Raw genomic sequence first — 22,131 nt, forward strand, 5'->3', positions numbered from 1 at the left:
CTTTCCCAAGGGTGTATTTCACAGTTAATGGCATCAGCAGCCTTGCCAAAGTAGGGAATTTGAATTGTAGTGAGCATGACTAACCTAAAAAGCATTGCTCCCTACACAGACAGTGACACACAGTTGCCATGTTTGGGAGTTTGGGATTAGTACTCCTACCTAGCGAGTTTATCACACTACAGCATTACACAGTTTAGGATGCGCCATAGAGATTAATCGCCATAGAGATTAGTGGGCTACACCTTTGCCAAAGGTGTATTTCACAGTGAATGACATCAGCAGCCTTGCCAAAGTAAGGCATTTTAATTATAGTGAGTGTGATTAGCCTAAAAAGCATTGTTCCCTACACAGACACATTTCAAAGTGCATGACATCAGCAGGCTTGTCATAGTGGGGCTATGGGGAGGGCAGTGTGTGTGCATGGGCCATAACCTATTCACTTAGAGGTTGACACACCACATGCAGGCACACGCAGGTTTATATTCTGCAGGTACGTGTTTACAGCTGCTAGATGACTACTGCCTTGTACAGTCATGTTGCACAGCTAGCACTTGCACCACATAGTTTGTAATGCTGATGGATACCAGTGGCTAATTTCTACAGTGAGTGACATTTACACATCATGTGGTTGTAGCCATCTGGCTGTGTGCTGGGTGGGACAGACCTCATAATGGATGGCTCTTTGTCACAGTCACTCTCTTCCACACATATATGTATGCCTACTTTTGGCTTATTATAGTGTGTTGTCCTTGGATATATGTCTGTATTCCTATCTAATGTGTGTGCAAAGCTTGACTGGTGCATACTTAGGAGTGTATGTACTAACATCTGCCACTGTCAGATATGTATGGTCCACTATTGTTTGCAGACATGGGCTTCATTTGTTTAAGTGTGTGAGCATGCACACTATGACCTTTCAGTATGTTGTTGTCTGACATTGCCTTCATTACTCTAAATGTGTGAGCATGTCCAGTATGCCTTTCTGTATTGAATGTGTGGATCCATTCCAGGTAGTTTGTTCTCCAGTGCAGACCTTTGTGTTGTACACCTACAGGTAGCAAACTGTTTCTGCAGGGTATCCATAGATCATTTGGCAATATGGGGACAAACTGTGCAGGGGATAGTGTGTACTGTAGGTGATTGTGTCTGTGCTGCTTCTGGTACATGGTACTGGTGTTAGCAGAGGTATTCAGACATGTGTGCTGTTATACACTGTGATGTTTTATTTCCTCAAGTACTGCCAGGTGGACATTCTTGCTCACAGTGATGTCCTGAAGGACCAGGGTGACTGCAGCTGTGTCCGGTATTGTGGGCAGACACGTACATATTCATGGTAAGTTATGCCATTCTGGAGGGGGAGCTGCAGACACTTGCTGCTGGGTCTGTGTATCCGGTTCAGCACTTTGGTACAGTTCTGGCAGAGGTTCCCATACTTGTGCATCCATCGACATGGCAGTATGGCCTTATCTTGCTGTGGCAATAATTCACAGCTGTACAGATTCACACAGGTTACCCAGCGGCAGGGGCCATGGGTCAGGACATTACTCCTATTGTGGTGTATGGGCAGGTTTGTAGCCACTTATTTATGTGTTTGCAGCAAGGGATAGTGTGTGCACACAGCTGTGTCAGACCTTGCACATTCCATGCTGCCCATGCTCCCACCCCCCTCTATCATTCCATCCTCTTCCATACATTATGCATACATTCTCTGACACTTTCCCTAAGGTTATCACCTCAGCACAGCTGTGTTTTGGTGTGGGTCCACAGTTCATGCAGTGGGACATGGTGGACATGTTACTGTGGTTTGTCCACATGACCTTGCATATGGCTTATGTGGAGTGTGTTATGTTGTTATTTGGGTGTCCACGACATAACATGCATTGGAAGTATGTGTGAGGCACAGGCCTTTGCCAGAGGCCTGTACACCATTTGCTGTTGATACGGGCCAGCTGCTGGCAGGCTGTTGCATTCTGTCAGTCCTACAGTCTCAGACCTCCATGCAGTATGTTCCCCTGGGGTGACAGGTTAGGTGTGCTAGGTGTTCATGACAATATTTTCTATCAGTCTTTTTCAGGTGGTGTGGATGTTGGCAGAGTGCTACCTACAGCTAGGGACACACCTGCATGAGACACCTGCACTGCATGCTGCATTCTTTCATTATTGCCATATACAGGTGGGGTCATATTGTACCCATTCCCAACAGCAGGGATACGACCAGAGAGGTACCTGTGGGTGGTGTTTTGGTGAGCTAGGTGCATGTGTGCTATGGACACTAATTGCATCTGACGCACAGCTATACATGGGGCATTCCAGTTATGCTGGTATGTGCAGATACATCAGCTGTTTCCTAATACATCAGTCCTACCACCTTTGTGATCTGCAAGTATTCAGCCAGACGACACTGGTATCCCCTACTACAGGCCCAGATAATGTGATGCATACCTGTATGTACAATTCCAAGGGTCTGTCCATTTCACAGTTACACATAATATACTGCATGTCTGGGGTACTTTTCCCTGTTTACTTCTTGTATATCTAGCCCAACAGCCATGCCATGTCAGTCGTTCAGATAGTGACACATATTACCACCATACATTTACTATGGCTTACTGCTAGCATGTGTTATAGTAAAATGCATTGCTCCCTCCACAAACAAAGGAACACACACACAAACATCCACACTTGCGATGTGTGGGAATCAAAACCCTACCAGAGTACTATATCACACTACAGCATTATGCTGTTATAGGACACGCCACTGAGATTACTGGGCTACACCTTTCCCAAAGGTGTATTTCACAGTAAATGACATCAGCAGCCTTGCCAAAGTAGGGCATTTGAATTGTACTGAGTGTGACTAGCCTAAAAAACAATGCTCCCTACACAGACAGAGACACACAAACACACAGTTGCCATGTTTGGGATTAGAACTCCTCTTTAACAAGTTTATCACACTACAGCAGTACGCAGTTATAGGACGAGCAACAGAGATTACTGGGCGATACCTTTCCCAAGGGTGTATTTCACAGTGAATGACATCAGCAGCCTTTCCAAAGTAGGGCATTTGATCTGTAGTAAGTATGACTAGCCTAAAATGCATTGCTCCCTACACAAACAAAGAAACAAACACACAAACATCCACACTTGCTATATGTGGGAATTGAACCTCTACCAGACTACGACATCACACTACAGCATTACGCTGTTATAGGATGCACCACAGAGATTACTGTGCTACACCTTTCCCAAAGGTTTATTTCACAGTGAATGACATCAGCAGCCTTGCCAAATTAGGGCATTTGATCTGTAGTGAATATGACTAGCCTAAAATGCATTGCTCCCTACACAAACAAAGGAAAACACACACAATCATCCACACTTGCCATGTGTGGGAATAGATCCCCTACGAGGGTACGATATCACACTACAGCATTACCATGTTATTGGACGTGCAACAGAGATTACTAGGTTACACCTTTCCCAAAGGTGTATTTCACAGTGAATGACAACAGCAGCCTTGCCAAAGTAGGGCATTTGATCTGTAGTAAGTGTGACTAGCCTAAAATGTATTGCTCCCTACAGAAACAAAGGAACACACATACAAACATCCACACTTGCCATGTGTGGGAATAGAACTGTTACCAGGGTACTATATCACACTACAGCATTACGTTGTTATAGGACACACCATGGAGATTACAGGACTACACTTTTCGCAAAGGTGTATTTCACAGTGAATGACATCAGCAGCATTGCCAAAGCAGGGCATTTGAATTGTACTGAGTGTGACTAACCTAAAAAGCATTGCTCCCTACACAAACAGAGACATACACAGTTGCCATGTCTGGGGTTTGAACGCCTATCTAACATGTTTATCATACTACAGCAGTACACAGTTATAGGACACGCCACAGAGATTACTAGACTACACCTTTCCCAAGGGTGTATGTCACAGTGAATGACATCAGCAGCCTTGCCAGAGTAGGGCATTTGAATTGTAGTGAGCGGGACTAGCCTAAAAAGGCATTACTCCCTACACAGACAGAGACACACACAGTTGCTATGTTTGGGATTAGAGCTCCTACCTAACTAGTCTATCACACTACAGCATTACACAGTTATAGGATGCACCACTGAGATTACTGCGCTCCACCTTTCCCAAAGGTGTATTTCACAGTGAATGGCATCAGCAGCCTTACCAAAGTAGGGCATTTGAATTGTAGAGAGTGTGACTAGCCTAAAAAGCATTGCTCTATACACAGACAGCGACACACAGTTGCCATGTTTGGGATTAGAACTCCTATCTAACAAGTTTATTGCACTGCAGCAGTACGCTGTTATAGGATGCACCACAGAGATTACTGGGCTACAGCTTTCCCAAAGGTGTATTTCACAGTGAATGGCATCAGCAGCCATGACAAACTAGGGCATTTTAATTGTAGTGAGTGTGACTATCCTAAACAGCATTGCTCCCTACACCGACACACACAGTTGCCATGTCTGGGATTAGAACTCCTGCATAACAAGTTTATCACATTGCAACATTATGCAGTTTTAGGACACACCACAGAGATTACTGGGCTACTCTATTCCCAAAGGTGTATTTCAAAGTGGATGACATCAGCAGGCTTGCCATAATAGGGCTATGGGGAGGGCAGTGTGTGTACATGGGCCATAACCCATTCATCTAGAGGTTGACATACCACATGCAGGCACACGCAGGGTTATATTCCACAGGTATGTGTTTAGAGCTGCTAGATGACTACTACCATGTACAGTCATGCTGCACAGCTAGCACTTGCACCACATAGTCTGTAATGCTGATGGATACCAGTGGCTAATTTCTACAGTGAGTGACATTTACACATCATGTGGTTGTAGCCATCTGACTGTGTGCTGGGTGGGACAGACCTCATAATGGATGGCTCTTTGTCACAGTCACTCTCTTCCACACATCTATGTATATCTAATTTTGGCTTATTATAGTGTGTTATCCTTGGATATATGTCTGGATTCCTATCTAATGTGTGTGCAAAGCATGACTGGTGCATAATGAGGAGTGTATGCACTAACATCTGCAACTGTCAGATATGCATGGTCCACTATTGTTTGCAGACATGGGCTTTATTTGTTTAAGTGTGTGAGCATGCACTGTATGACCTTTCAGTATGTTGTTGTCTGACATTGCCTTCATTTCTCTAAGTGTGTGAGCATGCCCAGTATGCCCTTCTGTACTGAATGTGAGGATCCATTCCAGGTAGTTTGTACTCCAGTGCAGACCTTTGTGTTGTACACCTACAGGTAGCAAACTGTTTCTGCAGGGTATCCATAGATCATTTGGCAATATGGGGACAAACTGTGCAGGGGATAGTGTGTACTGTAGGTGATTGTGTCTGTGCTGCTTCTGCTACATGGTACTGGTGTTAGCAGAGATATTCAGACATGTGCACTGTTATACACTGTGATGTTTTATTTCCTCAAGTACTGTCAGGTGGACATTCTTGCTCACAGTGATGTCCTGAGGGACCAGGGTGACTGCAGTTGTATATGTACAATTCCAAGGGTCTATCCATTTCACAGTTACACATAATATACTGTATGTCTGGGGTACTTTTCCCTGTGTACTTCTTGTATATCTAGCCCAATAGCCATGCCATGTCAGTCGTTCAGATAGTGACACATATTACCACCATACATTCACTATGGCTTACTGCTAGCATGTATTATAGTAAAATGCATTGCTCCCTCCACAAACAAAGGAACACACACACAAACATCCACAATTGCGATGTTTGGGAAACATGGTGGACATGTTACTGTGGTTTGTCCACATGGCCTTGCATATGGCTTATGTGGAGTGTGCTATGTTGTTATGTGGGTGTCCATGACATAACATTCATTGACAGCATTGTGTGAGACACAGGCATTTGCCAGAGGCCTGTACGCCATTTGGTGTTGATGCGGGCCAGCTGTGGCAGGCCATTGCATTTTGTCAGTCCTACAGTCTCAGGCCACTATACAGTATATTCCCCTGACATGACAGGGTAGGTGTGCTAGGTGTTCATGCCAATACATTCTATCAGACTTCAGGTGGTGTGGATGCTGGCAGGGTGCTACCTACAGCTAACGACGCACCTGCATAGGACACCTGCACTGCATGCTGCATTCTTTTGCTATTGCCATATACAGGTGGGGTCATATTGTAGCCATTCCCAACAACAGGGATATGACCAGAGAGGTACCTGTGGGTGGTGTTTTGGTGAGCTGGTGCATGTGGTCTATGGACACTACTTGCATCTGATGCACAGATATGCATGGGCATTCCAGTTATGTTGGCATGTGCAGGTACATCAGCTGTCTTGCAATACATCAGTCCTACCACCTTTGTGATCTGCAAGTGTTTGGCTAGACAACATTGATATCCCCTACTACAGGCCCAGATAATGTGATGCATACCTGTATGCACAATTCCAAGGCTGTGTCCATTTCACAGTTACACATTATATACTGTATGTCTGGGGTACTTTCCCCTATGTACTGCTTGTATATCTAGCCCAACAGCCATGCCATGTCAATCTTTCAGATGGTGACACATTTTACCACCATACATTTACTATGCCTTATTGCTAGAATGTGTTATAGTGTTCGGATTGGGGGCACACCTGATAGTTACTACATATCTACATAGGATGGGGGGGGCACACCTGACTGTTACTACATTTCTACATAAGACTTGGGGGGCACACCTGACTGTTACTACTGTCTACATGGTCTATACACACTGAGCCGAGTGGGGGAGGGGTATTGACTACAACTGTGCTCTGAGGTATATAACAATAAGTATCCTGTTTTTTTGGCTTATTTATATTGGTTATTGCTTCTAGAAATTTATATATAGCACTTGTTACTGCCTGCTGCATACTTTTTACTGTATTGTTACTCTATTTTATTGCTATTAACTAATCTGCATGGTTAAACTAAAATTGTCTGCCTTACAGGGCCTGAAAACTAAGTGTTTTACTGTCACACTGTTTGTAAAGCTTTATATCTAGTTTCACTGTGCTCCTTTATCTGTTTAGAAACGTTCATTTTGTGGCTCACTACTGTGATAAACATTTCTGTAGTGTTTGTCTAAAAGAGTGTAGGCTACTAGCTTTAGTATTGTTCCCTACCCTGCAGCTGCCCGCCCCTACTGTAAATTTGATATGGGACACTCCTCCCAGTCTAGTGTCATTAGCACATTCTACCTAATACAGAGAGAACATCTGAGAAGGCCAACCCACTTAGTTTCTTTCCTTCTGTTCCTACTTTCTCCCTTTCTTACAAAAAAAATCACCTGAATCTCCTTGTGTTCTGACTGTGCTTCTCAAGCATTTTGGAAATATAGAGTATATTTTAGTGCATTTATTAAAACTGTATTTGCCTTAATATTGCTGCAACTCAAGTGCTCTAGGTTGCACTGCATCTGAATTGTTTTAGTGTGTTTTAGCTGCTTTTCTGTATATATAGACATTTCTGTATATGTAGACTAGCTACTTATTCTATTGTATTACTGCCTCTTAAATCGTTTTTCAGTTGTGCACTTCCCTTGCTTCATTCAAAAGTTTTAAATTGCTAATTTTGTAGAGTTTTAATTGCATTTACTGTTTAGGGCTACACACTCAAGTGTGTTAGCCTTTTCTGTGTTTATTTACTGTAATATTGCATTGTTTAGCTTGTTTTAACCCAACGCCACCAAAAAAAAATACTATCTTGTTTGCTCGTTTCCCGCCTTTCTTAGATAGTATAGTCCAGATCCCAGGCTTTGCTGGTTGCAGGACTTTATTTTCTGTGTTCAGAGCTATCCAGACCTTGCTGTGGTAGAGGGAAGTCCTACTGCTTACCAGTGGGAGTGGTGAGCATTGTACTGCCTATCTAACACTAGATGAGTGGTTTCCAGCTCTGAAATTGTAATTTTATTAGCCATTTTGGGCTGATTTCTATCCCTTTCAACTTTCCAGCTCTGAAACTGTAATTTTATTAGCCATTTTGGGCTGATTTCTATAGCTTTCAACTTTATAGCTTACAAACGTGTGTGTTTGCGCATTTTTTGCATCATGCAGCACTGCAGGGCTACGGTTAAACTATTCCAGGTGCCAGAAATTTTGCTCTTCAAATTTTCCCTTAGCACTAGCTGGTTTCTCAATAGTAGCACTAAAATTTGAACCCCTGTGACCAGCACTTGCTCTAGAACCTGCTGGAATGCACTAGGAAGCCTTAAACTGATACAAGCTCTCAAATCTCCTTGTTAATAAGGAGAAATTAATCATAGGCATTAAACAACCTATAATTGCAAAGTACCTTGCAAAGGTAAGGGAAAACATCTCCTGTACTTTGCAAAAAAAGCACCTAAACAGGCATGTCCAAGGGTCATCTTCCGGTGATTTCTCCTGTCCACCTGGTGAATCTGGGCATACTGGGGAAATGCAGCAACTGCCTCATGTACACAGACAACCCTCTCCTCCTATCACCCAGCACTACAGCCTGTGAGAAATGCACTTACATAGCCAAACTGAAAGCAAAGCTCTCTCCTGCCAAGATAGTGCTAGACAGTCAAGAGGAGAAGGTTAACACCTGCACTACACCTGAAGCAACACATAGCCCTTCAAAACCCACACCATCAATACCCACACATAGCAACACTAAACCTACATATGCAGAGGCCCTTAACATTAACCTGTCCAAGCAACAAGGACCTCCGAAGCTGAAATGCCAACAAACACCAGTCACAACCAAAGTGACACATAGCTCACAACACCAGTATGCCACCCAACAACAGCCCCTAAGGCAAGACAACGTACCCAACACTTTAGTCATAGGTGACTCTATAGTCAGGCACACTGATGTCCCACTCACCAGGCTGAGCAAGAAGAAAATTACAGTCAGCTGCCTGTCGGGTGCCAGGATCTGCCACATAACACATGCATTCAAGTCACTCCACAACAAGTACAAATACGACTCTGTCATTGTCCATGTTGGATTGAATGACTTGAGACGAACCTCCCTGGACTACATGAAAAGAGACATGGAAGAGCTCTCGAATCATGTGGCCCAGGCAGGTGTGACCCTAGCCCTGAGTACCATCCTGCCTTTGCCCAGAATGATACCACAGTATAAGGACAAAATGATTGACTTCAACAATTGGCTAAGCTTCTGGTGTCATTCAAAGGGGATCCAGTATCTGTCTGCCTGGGATGACATGATCGACAAACCACGATGCTTTGCCAGATATGGTCTGCACCTGTCACCCCTGGGATTCAGGTTACTGGCTAAAGCTCTTGCCACCCCTATAGTGCCTTTTTTAGGCAAGGTTCAAAGGACAAAACCACCACCGTAACAGATGCAAGCATGCATAATCTGAAGGTAATGCTACTCAATGTTCGAAGTCTAAACCTCAAAATGCATTCTCTCTAGGTACTCCTAAAATGGAGAACATCGATATATGTGCAGTAACTGAGATCTGGTTCAAGATGCCAGACAGCACCCCTGCAATACCAGGCTACAACTCTTAACACACTTTTCAGCCACCAAATCAAGACCGAAACACTAAAGGTGGAGGAGTGTCCATATTCACCAAGGATATTTACACCTCCAGGCTAGTTGCCCAACACAAAGCATCTGAAACTCTCCAGGTGCAACTAACATTAACTAAGAATGCAATCCAAATTGTAGCTTGCTACAGATCCCACACCATGCCCCAAGATTCTCACTGCACCTTTCTAAACATACTGGAAAATATTAAGATACAACCAAACACCCTAATTCCGGGTGATTTCAACTACCCTGCCATTAACTGGGAAAACTACACGGGTACCAACACCTTTTCCCAACGGTTCTTGGAATTCATAAATTCCAATGGCCTGGATCAACTAATCCTTTGTCCCACCAGGGGTGCCAATATCCTAGACCTGGTCATTACCAACATGGGAGATAGATGCTCCACACCAGTGGTCACCCCCTCATTGGTCAGGTCTGACCATAAGCAAATCACCCTTGACATCCACATCCCACCCCCACCCCCAGTAAGGAAACCGCCGTAAAAAACTTCTCCAAAGCCAACTTCATGCTACGTACGTCAGAAGGGACAAACTTCATGACACCCATGCAGACGGGAGCTGAAAGTTCGACTGCTGAATCCTACACTAAAGCACTGTATGAGCACATCCACTCATGCATGAATTGTGGCGTCCCAAATAGAACCAAGACACTCTCCTCCAAAAAAAGGAAGCCAATCTGGTGGTCTCCTGCCATAAACAAACTATACAACAGAAGGAAGAAACTGTTGCAGAAAAGAGGAAAATCCCAGGATGCAAAAAAACTCCCTTACCAGCCTCAGTAAGAAGCTGAGATCCCTCATAAAATCCTAGAAAGCTAGTTACGAAAATAAAATTGCCAAAGATTTCAAAGACAACCACAAGACATTCTATAGTTATGTCAAGAATCTAAATGGCAATGCTCAGATCTGCTCTGAGCTACAACAGAATGGCATTAAATACACTGATCCCAAGGATATTGCCAATATCCTGGCAGATCGATTTAGTGCTAACTTCACCCCCCTCTCACCCCCTAAAGGGCCCATCTCAATACCAAAAGATTTCCAAATTCCGGTAATCACGGCCATACAGGTAGAAACCGCACTCTCCAAAGCTAAGAATACAGTATCCATGGGACCAGATGACATCCTGGGCTGTGTACTACATGAACTACAAAATGAACTGGCACCTCACCTAAGTGTCATGTTTAATCATAGTCTCACCTCAGGCTTCATGCCCACTGAGTGGCGCACAGCTACAGTTATCCCACTCCACAAGGGGGGATCCACCTTGGATCCCAGTAACTACCGTCCCATCAGTCTGATGAGCCTGATCTGCAAGGGCATGGAATGCATTATCATGGAACTTATAAACAAAGACATTGTCAACCTTCAAACACTGGATCCCACCCAGTTTTGGTTCGTGAAGTCGATCTTGTCTTCTGAACCTGATTAACTTCTTCAAATCAGTCTCCAGAGCTGTGGATGAGGGTAAGGCGGTCCACACAGCCTATCTGGACCTCGCCAAGGTCTTCAACACCATCCCCTACTCTGGAATCATAGATAAACTTACTAAGCTGGGCATACATCCCTACATCACTCGATGGGTTGCCAACTGGCGTACTGACAGAACCCAGACTGTAAAAGTAGCCAACTCCAAATCCAGCTTCAGACAAGTGACAAGTGGAGTACCTCAGGGTTCAGTCCTGGGACTGCTCTTGTTTGGCATCTACTTCTCTGAAGTACAGGCCAACACTAAGGGACTCTTGCCAACAAAGTTTGCAGATGACTGCAAACTGGGAGCCATTACTGAATCTCCAAATGATGTGGATATTCTACAAAAGGGCCTTACAGAAACAGATGCTTGGTGCCAGAGCCATGGGCTCAAGTTTAATGGCAAGAAATGTACAGTTATCCCCTTTGGGAAAAACCATGTACCCATGAATTGCCACATAGGTGGCAGTACACTAAACACTGAAAGTGTGATGACAGACTTCGGGACACAGGTAGACAATGGTCTCACCTTTAATAACCACATCACCACAACAGTCAGGAAATCCTTCTATGTGGCACACCTCATCACTAAGAGCTTTTCATCCAGGAAAAAAGGAGGTCATTGTCCCACTGTACTCATCCCTCATTAGACCCATTATAGAGTACAATGCCCTGTTTGGTATGTATCTCACAACACATCTGCAACAGCTGGAAAAGCTGCAGAAATACCTCACTATAAGAATCACAGGCCTAAAGCAGATACCCTATGCTGACCGTTTAAAAAACTCCAGCTATACTCTGTGGCATATCGTCTACTCAGAGGCGATCTCTGCTTAACATACAAGGCCATGTCAAACCCTGAGCTGTTCGACATGCTCCACTTAAAGAAATCCCAATTCTTCAGAGCCACATGCTCCAGGGATCTAAATCTTGTCATCACAATGAACAAAACATGCTGGAGGGATAGGTTCCTGACTCAGAGACTCCCCATACTCTGGAACAGACTGCCCATATATATCAAGCAGAGCGCCTCCTTGGCCCACTTCAAACGGAACCTTAACCATTGGATGGGAGATAGGAAATTCACCCCGTGGATAACATCAGTTGCCCTGCTAGAAAGGGGTCCAGGGAAGTAAATATTGTGGGAAGAAATATCCGGGGAATTGTTTGGCTAGTCTTGTATAGGCCCTAGGGCCAATAGCCTAGTACCAACCTATGAACCTATGAACCTATCAACATAGGATATGGGGGGGGCACACCTGACTGTTTCTACATTGCTGCACAGGATTCGGGGGGGGGCACACCTGACACTTGTACACATTTGCTATGACTGTACAGGTATGTCAGGTACTCCATTTCATTCTGTTTTCTAACCTATCATGCTGACTAGAGGCATGTCAGTGTACTACAGGTCTTAGGTTTGATTGACCTACATATTACCTTCTGACTTCCTACCCTTCAAAACTAACATCCCACTGCCTGACCTGATGTAGTCTGTCTGTGTAGGCCTCGGGGGTAGGTTACCTATAGGCATCATTCAGTGGCCTTAGCACAGCCTTTGTATGTGATTGTCTACACCTGTCCTGCTGGCTGTGAATGATGTTGGGTATGTGAACCTCCCTGACTGGCATGTGTGTGTCATATGGACACACATGTGGTCCAGCACATTTCCTGCAGTGAGTTTTGTCACCATGTGTAGTACTGGCTACTATGGTGACCCCCTTATTTGTTACAGATCTCATGCTGCCACTATAGGTGCCTACTATCTGCTGGCATCCCCATTCAGCCACCCGATTCCCTTGCATGCTCACATCCATACCATAGATACAAGTAACAACACATACTACTCCAATCAGCAATCGGTAAGGGGAGTGACTTACCTTGTGAGTTTGCCAGTATTGAGGATGGTGCTGGGGGCTGCCTATGTTGGATGCACATAGTACACTCCCTATACATGGCTGAGCACAGGTAGTATCATGTTTGGCATCCCTTTTACTGTACGTGCGAGTCAGAGAGAGGTGTCATTCCCTGGGTCCCTACTGTGTCAGTGTATGTGTTATGCGTTGCCTCTTTGCCAAGGCCATGGCATACTGGACTTGCCTCCATCTGCCTACTGGGGCAGGCTCAGGTTGTTCCTCCTCTGAGTCACTCTGTGCCTATGCAGGCCTTGGCATTGGTGGGGGGCTGTGTGGCCCTGCCCTGTGCTTTTCCTGCTGCAGCTGCTTCCACAGGATCATATTGTGTAGCATGGCACATACAATAACAATTTGGATACATGTAGCTAGTGAGTACTGCAAGGCTCCACCAGATGTGTCCAGGCACCGTAACCGTAACTTGAGCATCCCAAAAAACATGCTCTATTATGATTCTGGTCTGTGCGTGTGCCTCATTATGGCGGTCTTGTTCAGGTGTGTGTGTGTGTGTGCATTTCTGATGGGTGTCATCAGCTATGTCTCCAGTGCATAACCAGCATCCCCCACTAGGTGATCGAAAGGGATGTCCCCAATGGCAAATATATGGTACAGCTGCATCAGATGCCAGATGTGTAAATCGTGATAGCTTCCAGGGCAGCCAGCACATACATTTATTATAATGCCCTGGGCATCGCACATGACCTGGCAGTTGACGGAGGGGAAGCCCTTGTGGTTGGTGTAGACCCTACCCCACTCACCGGATGGTGCTTTGATGCATATGTGCGTGCAATCTATAGCACCCACCACCTCAGGGTATTCTGCTATTTGGTGGAAGAGATGCATATTGCTGGTCAACACCTCACGGGTGTTGAGAAAATATACGTGCTCACCAGCATGTGCTGACATGGCATCCAGGAACTGGTGGAATACTCTGGATGCTGATGCCTGTGAGATCCCCATGATATCCCCAGTTGGGCTTTCGGAGGTACCTGTGGCTAGTATACCTAGGCCTACACATACCTTGGTATCCACTGGGATAGGTTCCCCTCTGTTAGTTCTGTGTGTCAGATGTGGCTGGCACAGCTCAACAATTTGCTGTAGGAGGTCCCTGTCCACCCTATAGTGCTCCACTATCTCAGCACATGTAGCCCCTGGTAGGTTACCTTGGGTCTGTACACCCTTCTCCATCTTCTCACTGTGGGTTGGTCAGCAGCATTCTCATCCTCACCACCTTCAGCCTCTTCCACATGTTGGTGTCTCATAGCTGCTGCAGCCCCTATCATTCTGTTGTTTTTGTTTGTTAAAATTTCCCCACTTGTGTACACCGGTGGTGTAAAGTATGTTGGAAAAACTAGAGGGAAAGGTGTTTGCATAGTTTATAGTAGTGTTCTGGGCTGGGCTGGTCTGCTGCCTGTGTAAGTGGTTGATTCTGATACATTTCACCTGCCAGCTATACTAGCTCTCCTAGATTACCTTCCTACTGCAGTTGTCCCTTCCCATTGCCTTCCTGTTTAAGCTCAGGGGCGCACCACACAAACACAGTGTTCAAATGTGCACAGAGCTGCTATTTCCTAGTTTACTTCTTTTTTTTTTCCCTTTAAAACCCGGTGAGTGGCATGCAAGCCCGCTTAGGCAATGTAAAGAGTGCTAGGCAGCCTCAGACACACACCCTTGCTTAGCTCTGCTAAGCTAAGGGCAAACCCAAGCCATAGGGCTCCAATCTGCTTACAGTATACCTGACAACCCCCCCCCCATGATGTCAGCTAACTCCTAGGCTTGCACCAAGCTATTTCTGCTCTTACACTGTTGGGTGCTGACTAGCATGGAGGGGAAATCTAGGATTCAGTATCATTCCCCTTATTTGCATAGGATTGCCTGCTGATGCATAGTTACATGTCCCACACTGAGCCTCCCCCCTTAGCAACCACTATTCACTGGCCATGTTGTCTTCTGCCTGCCATTGAGTATAATGGTAAAATAGTGATTTTGGTTAGAATCCTTATTTTAGGGTTTTTTTTCTTATTTTTCGCCTGGTCCCGTTTGCGATCTGCTGCCCTATGCTTAAACCGCTGAGATCGGCTAAAAAAATATGAAAGTTGATTTTTTTTATTTTTGCAACTGTTTTACATGCCAATGGCCTTATATTTGGCCATTAGCATGCTTTCTCCATAATATCCACCCTTTAGCTCCATTTTGTAGTTTGCAGAAATGTACTCTGTTACTGGCGGAGTACATTTCTGCAGATTAAACTAGTCCTGCAAGGCCGGCTTCCAGCTTCCTGGATCGCAAATTTACCTCATTTGCATGTATTTCTCCTGCAAATGGGGTAATTTGCATACAGGGACTGAGTCTGTGCAGGACTAGTGCAGGAGCGCTCATGTATATCCCTACAGCTTATTCCTGGATTGCACGGTAGTCATATTGACTGCTGGAGCTCCAGCACTAGTCCTGCACACCGTGTAGGGTTTGCTGAATTCAGGGGTTTGTTTGGAGCAAGGGAGTAGTTACAGAGGGTGATTCTGTTAAGAGCAATAAAAGCATTAAAATCATTTCTTTAGCCAAGTCTCCCACCCCCCTTAACACCATAGTGTAATCGGAGACTGTGCTACCTAAAACTGAAACTAGAGAGAAATTACAATCTAGAACTAGTTTATTAACACTCTGTATAAGCTAACCAACTAATCAAAACTTTATTAATCAATTAAGACACTAACTAAGTAAAAAATGACTGATTGACTTGGAATCCTATAATTGAACTAAAAAGTAATAATGTACCAGCACTTAATGGGCCTTATAGGAGGGTGTTAAAGAAATCTATGGGCAACAAATCTAAAGACGGTTGTATCTTGACTTTTACTGTTGACTATTACAGCATTGTTAATGTTATTAGAGAGAACTGGGCCATAATTACTGAAAGCTCATATTTAATGGACATCCTTGGAGAAGCTCCATCCTTTGTGCATAGGAAAGCCAGGAACATCAAGAGCTGGGTTGAAGGTAGGCCTAGACCACAGGATACATGCACCAGTAAGTGTGGAGCCAACTGTGTCTTTTGCCTGCACATACAAGAGGGAAATATTTTTCTGCCCTTATTTAAAGAAAGTGATTAAAACTGTAACTCAATGCAGGTGGTTTACAGTGCATTGACTGTGAATCATTTTATGTGGGGAAAATGCTGAACAGACTTAAAAGAAGAATTTCTGGCCATCTTTCTGAAATAAGAGCTAAGTGCAAGAATAATGCACTGACTCAACACCTGCAGCTGCACAAATGACACGCTGGCTTTAAATTTCAAATTATTGACCATGTGGGCCTTTTGGAAATGTAAGGAGACATTCCTAATCTTTTAAAAAAACATGAACTACTGTGGCAGCTGGTTACATTCCCGGAAGCCGTTTTTGCTGTTCTAGGAGTTCGACTAAGTCAGCTTTTGATATTGCGGACTCAACAAAATGGGTTTTAATTAAGGTAGACCCATATATATGTATGTAAATATATATATATATATATATATATATATACATATATATATATATATATATATATATATATATATATATATATATATAGTAGACCCATATATATATGTATATGTATGTGTGTGTGTATATATATATATATATATATATATATATGGGTCCCCTGCACATGGTCGACTTTTCAGAAAGTCGACTTGACTTTCATATGGCCGAGACTATATGATCGACTTTCGAAAAGCCGACCATGGGAGACCGCTATCTCTGTACAGTGTGGAATAGGAAATTTTCCTTCTTCCGCACTGTAGTGTGATCTCGGAGTTGGTATATTTAAGTTACGAGGGGTGTGGGGAGTGGAGTCCCCCATGGGGGGTACAGTGGGGCTTGCCCACCTGCTAACAGTTGAAAGGTAAGTGTTTGTTGTAAGTTTTTTGTTTATTTTACATGGTCGGCTTTTTGAAAGTCGATCATATGGTCATCGACTACGTAAAGTAGACCTATATATATATATATATATATATATATATATATATATATATATATATATAATTATATATATGTGTGTGTGTGTGTGTGTGTGTGTGTGTGTGTGTGTGTGTATGTATAAAACAAAAAATAACAACCCTCAAATCATCATTCTGTAACAATCAAAACTCATGACACTGAACCAAAAAAAAAAATAAAAAACACAAAAAACATTTTTAACCTCCTGCTCCTGGTATATACCAGATCCATGACTACACTGCAAAGGAGAGGGGGAAAATTCCACAATCCCTGCTATTCTATAATCTCAGAAAAATTCTATACTTTTTGATCAGGTCAGTTCTGATGAGCTGAAATGGCTTTTCAGGGCTTTCAACAAAAGCTCATTTCGATGAAAGGCTATGCTCCCATATATACATGGGGTCCTCCACTGAAATACATTGAATCTATCTTTGGTCAACATCTGCTTAGCAGAGAAAATATGGTTGACTAGACAGATAGTCAACAAGTGTGTGAGATCTCACATTTCTCAGGGCAGAGAAATAAGCCCTTTCCTCAAGACTGTGCGATCTTGGAGCTAGCACATATAATTAGCAGGGGATGTGGGGATTGCATGGGGGGCTTGTCTCCTGCAAACAACAATGTTTTATTTTATTTTTTAAGTTTAAATTTTGCATGCATGAAATTTTTACTCGATGCATGTGTAGTATCGTGTTGACATTTGCAAAGTCGACTTTTTGTGATCGACTTTGTAGATGTCAATCTTTTGGTGTTTAATTTAGTTTCAGTACACCCATATAGACAGATAAACCAGACAGACAGACACACACACACACACACACACACACACACACACACACACACACACACACACACACACATACATGCACTAAAGGTTCATAGACTCATAGGTAACAAATAGGCTAGCTGCCATGTGGGCCATTTTAAGCTAAGCCATTTTCCCTTTTTCAAAAGCAGTGCAATTCCTAATCTAGATTTACAGCAACCTATGCTATATAACTTTGTAAATGGATTAACAGAGGCCACTGTACCTACTAGGAGTAATCACAAAACCAACTAAAAAAAAGCACACGCACACACACTGGTGGAATCCTAATCTAAACAGGGTATAGAAAAAATGTGGCTAAAATCAGGAAGAACAACTCCATTAAGAAAAGAGCTCTCTCATCAAATTAAACAGGAAACTAAGAGGACTGTTGAAGTCCAACAAGGCCATCTACAAGGTCAAGGTATCCTTCCAGGGAAAAGACAACCCCAAGACCTTCTACAGCTATGCCTGAAACCTCAAGGACAGCACAAACCAGTGTGCCAAACTGAAAGTGAGTGGTGTGACTTTCATTGAGCAGAGTGACATAGCAAACCTTCTGACTGATAAGTTCAGCTTGAACTTTACTCCCCATCACTCCTTACCAGCCACCCTCCCAAGAAATATGTGCAAACATATGCCCTCAAAACTATTAATAGAGAATAGGTCCTAGTGGCACTTGATAAGGCCAAAAGCACAGCCTCAAAGGGCCCCAACAATATCCTGGGATTCCTGCTAAATAGCCTTAAATATGACACATCAGGACTACTGGAGCCACTATTTAATAGTCTCAAAACAGGATTTGTACCATGTGAATGGAGGACTGCAACGGTCATCCCTGTCCACAAGGATGGAACATCAACCAACCCTGGAAACCTACAAACCCATTAGTCTGATTAGTCTGACTAGTCTTATATGAAAATCCGTGTAATGAATTGCCATGGAAATGATCCATAAAGACATAGGCAACCTTCAGGCACTGGACCCAACCCAGTTTGACTTTGCTAAGGGAAGGTCCTGCCTGCTAAGCATGGTTAACGTCTTTGAGAAACTCACCAGAGCAATAGATGAGGGGAAGGCAGTGCATGCTGTCTTCCTAGACCTGGCTATTTAATGCAATACTCCACATAAGCATTGTTGACAAACTCAAACTCATAAAGTCCCATGTTGGAAGGGTTGAAAGTGCTTGAATGTTTGTTTTATGTTTTAATAAATCTCTTTGTCATTTGTGGTTACAAAACTTTTTCTTTAGTATACCTTAGCATGTGTTTACCCACTACATGAGCCTCTGGTTCTCTTAGTCTTACTCTTTTAGCTGCATGGATTCATGCTGGTTTTGGTTCCTCACCTCAGGTGTAGACATCTTGAGCAAGGTCCATTCAGATTAATGTCCCAATCTCCCCAGTTTTATGAGAAAATTTCTTTTAATGGTATCATCATAAACAGAAGGCTGGACTAGGTGTTGCTAGAATACCCTCACTACATATTTTGGCTTTCAGGGTTTGTCCAGGTCTGTCTTTTATGTTCAGTCCATTTTACCATTAAACAATGATTAGTTGCCAACTCTAGCTTAAACCCAGGTGTGTGAAAATGTGGCCTCAAGCCTGAGGACATCACTGCAAAGTCAGTCAATGGCTTTTGACCTAAGGTGTTGTAGTACAAAGTACACATGATCATCCTTGTGTTCAAACGTTGTGTTTGATAGGAACAATCTGTGACTAGCAGAGGGTTCCATAAATAATTCAGTGCTCATGTTCATCCCAGGCAAGCCATTCTTCCCAATCATTGCTGTTATTCCCCATATGAGCACTGAAGTCTCCCAGTAACACTAAAGAATTCATCAGTAATACACACCACATAGCTGTCCCATTCTCTAAGAAGAATACTCTGAATAGCTGTTAGGAAAAAATATGCACAAGCAACAGACCGCATTTTTCTTTCTGCAACTCATAGTCATATTGAGGTGACCCTCTCATTTATATAAAATCTAGTTTAGCAGTACCCACTCAGAGGCTTTTGAGTATTCCCACATCTACTTTAGGCCTTTCTTAGGGATAATTTCAAGAGCAGACCACTCTCAGTTAAGATGTGTTGTATGTGGAGGTAGGAACAACTAAATCTAGCCTGTGCTTTTCAACCTTCTGCAGAAGATCCTCTTTTTTGTGGCAGAGAGGAGAGAATATGTTTGAGCCATTTTTTATTGCTAAGTTCTGGTAAAACTTAATTCTTTCTAGTCCTGCCTGCTACTTGATTATCTTATGCTTGGTGAGCCCACACAGCTACAGTGGCCACTGCTGCTTTTTTTCAGGCTAAGACCAGATGGGCTATATGGGTTACCAGGCATCCAAGTCTTAGTTATGAACACCATCCCAATGCTGACACCAGTTTGGGTCTTGCTATACATGTCCTTTGTGGACTTCTCAAATTCTTTAACTGAACCCTCATAAGGGTGTTTTGAATCACTCCTTACATATAGTCTATTAACTGCATTTATGTGCCAGTGTGTGTGTGTGTGTGTGTGTGTGTGTGTGTGTGTGTGTGTGTGTGTGTGTGTGTGTGTGTGTGTGTGTGTGTGTGTGTTCTGTTAAGTGGTCTGTTGTTGTAACATCAGCTACAGAAATGTACTGCTTTGATCACACTTGCTAAAAATGTCTCTGTTTGTCTTTGTTCCTTTTATTTAAAACAAATTGAATTATGACTAAACTGCATGATTTTGCATGAAAAATGGTTTCCAAACCTGTCGTAAATTCTCAAGAACAACAACCCATCAGCACCAAGTTTTTTACATACATATATATATATATATATATATATATATATATATATATATATATATATACTAAGTGGATAATAACATATTTTCAGTATTGTCTTATAGAAAAAAAACATGCCTAAACCTTCTCAGCAGATAAAGACCATTGATTTGATCAGCTCTCTTTGACCCAATCCCTACCTGATGAATAAGCTGCGGGTTCCACTTAGTCAATAGCTGATTTTTCCCATCCTTCTCAACTTTGCGTTTTAGCTGCCATACATACTAATAAATTGCACTACTCCTTTTGATATTACTTAAACTTTAAGAAGACATTCCTTTTTTTGAGGGATGGTGCTTAATTAGACTTCATGAATTCCATTGTGGTGCATAAAAGTTCATATCATATCCCTCCATGGCTGTCTTTTCTATAACACCATGCACATTTTACTATTCTTATCTGTCTTTTCATGACTTATTCTGTTGCCATGAATCATTTTTGCTGCCCTCTTTCAATTGACTCTGCCACCCATCTGCCTTCAACAATGTTGAAGTCTCCAGATCTGCCCACAAAAGTGCAGATGGTGTCTTACCAACTCTCCACAGATATATATGCATTAATAATAACTTGTTTTGGCTGTGATACTTTTCCCTGTATCATGCCATTCCTTTCTGTTGCAGTCTCCAGTTATTCTCTTAATTTTGTGCCATCTGATATAACTGCTCCAGGCTCCTGCTCTATTTTTTCTGTTGCTGCTGCTTCCTTTTCATTTCTGTACTTTAGTTTTGTGGTTTTTCTTCCTAAACACATTATTTTGCATTGAATTTCTGCTTCTAATTTTTAAGATATTTCACACATTTTCAACTTTTTGTCCTTTCTACGTCATTAGAATTATTTCTATTGCAGGCTAATACTGTTCATATAAATCATCCTAAAGGAAATTAACATTTATTCCAAATTCAGAATGCATTTCAAAAAGCAACTCTTCATGTAAGCAAAATGTTTGTGCTTTAACACAGGACATGTCACTAAAACATTACCTCTACCTCCTTTCCTCTTCTCTTCTCCTCCCACAGAATTAATAATGGTTGATCCACTTTAAAAACTAATTATATATATATATATATATATATATATATATATATATATATATATATATATATTGCACACTACAGTCTGCTTGTTTACTAGAATGTATATATATATATATATATATATATATATATATATATATATATATATATATATATATATATGGGTCTACCTGATAACACCGACATGCCAAAACACCAACAACGAAATAACCGACAAGACAAAACCGAAAGTTCAAAAACACGAAACTTCACATGCCCAACAAACCACAATCCCGACAATCAACAGAACAAATACCTTTCCTGAAAAACACACAACACAAGCACACCAAAAACCTTACAAACCTACACTAAACCTTACATACACAACTATCTATGCACTAACCTTAACCCAAACCCTAACCCTAAGGTCCGTCACTATCGCACACTTACCTTACCCGCACCCTAACCCTAACTCACTTAATCAGCCCCTAACCCTTAAGTCTGTCACTATCACACACTTACCTTACCCACACCCTAACTCA

General features: G+C 42.7%; 1 protein-coding gene across 1 annotated transcript in view; it reads left to right on the forward strand.

Moving 5' to 3' along the window:
• LINGO4 (leucine rich repeat and Ig domain containing 4) overlaps positions 1–22,131 on the forward strand; it is a 565,734-nt gene that overhangs the window by 540,128 nt on the left and 3,475 nt on the right. The gene's annotated exons all lie outside the window — the stretch shown is intronic.

The sequence above is a fragment of the Protopterus annectens genome, chromosome 8.part0 (genome assembly GCF_019279795.1).
Source record: "Protopterus annectens isolate FY-2018-M chromosome 8.part0, PAN1.0, whole genome shotgun sequence".
NCBI lineage: Eukaryota > Metazoa > Chordata > Ceratodontiformes > Protopteridae > Protopterus > Protopterus annectens.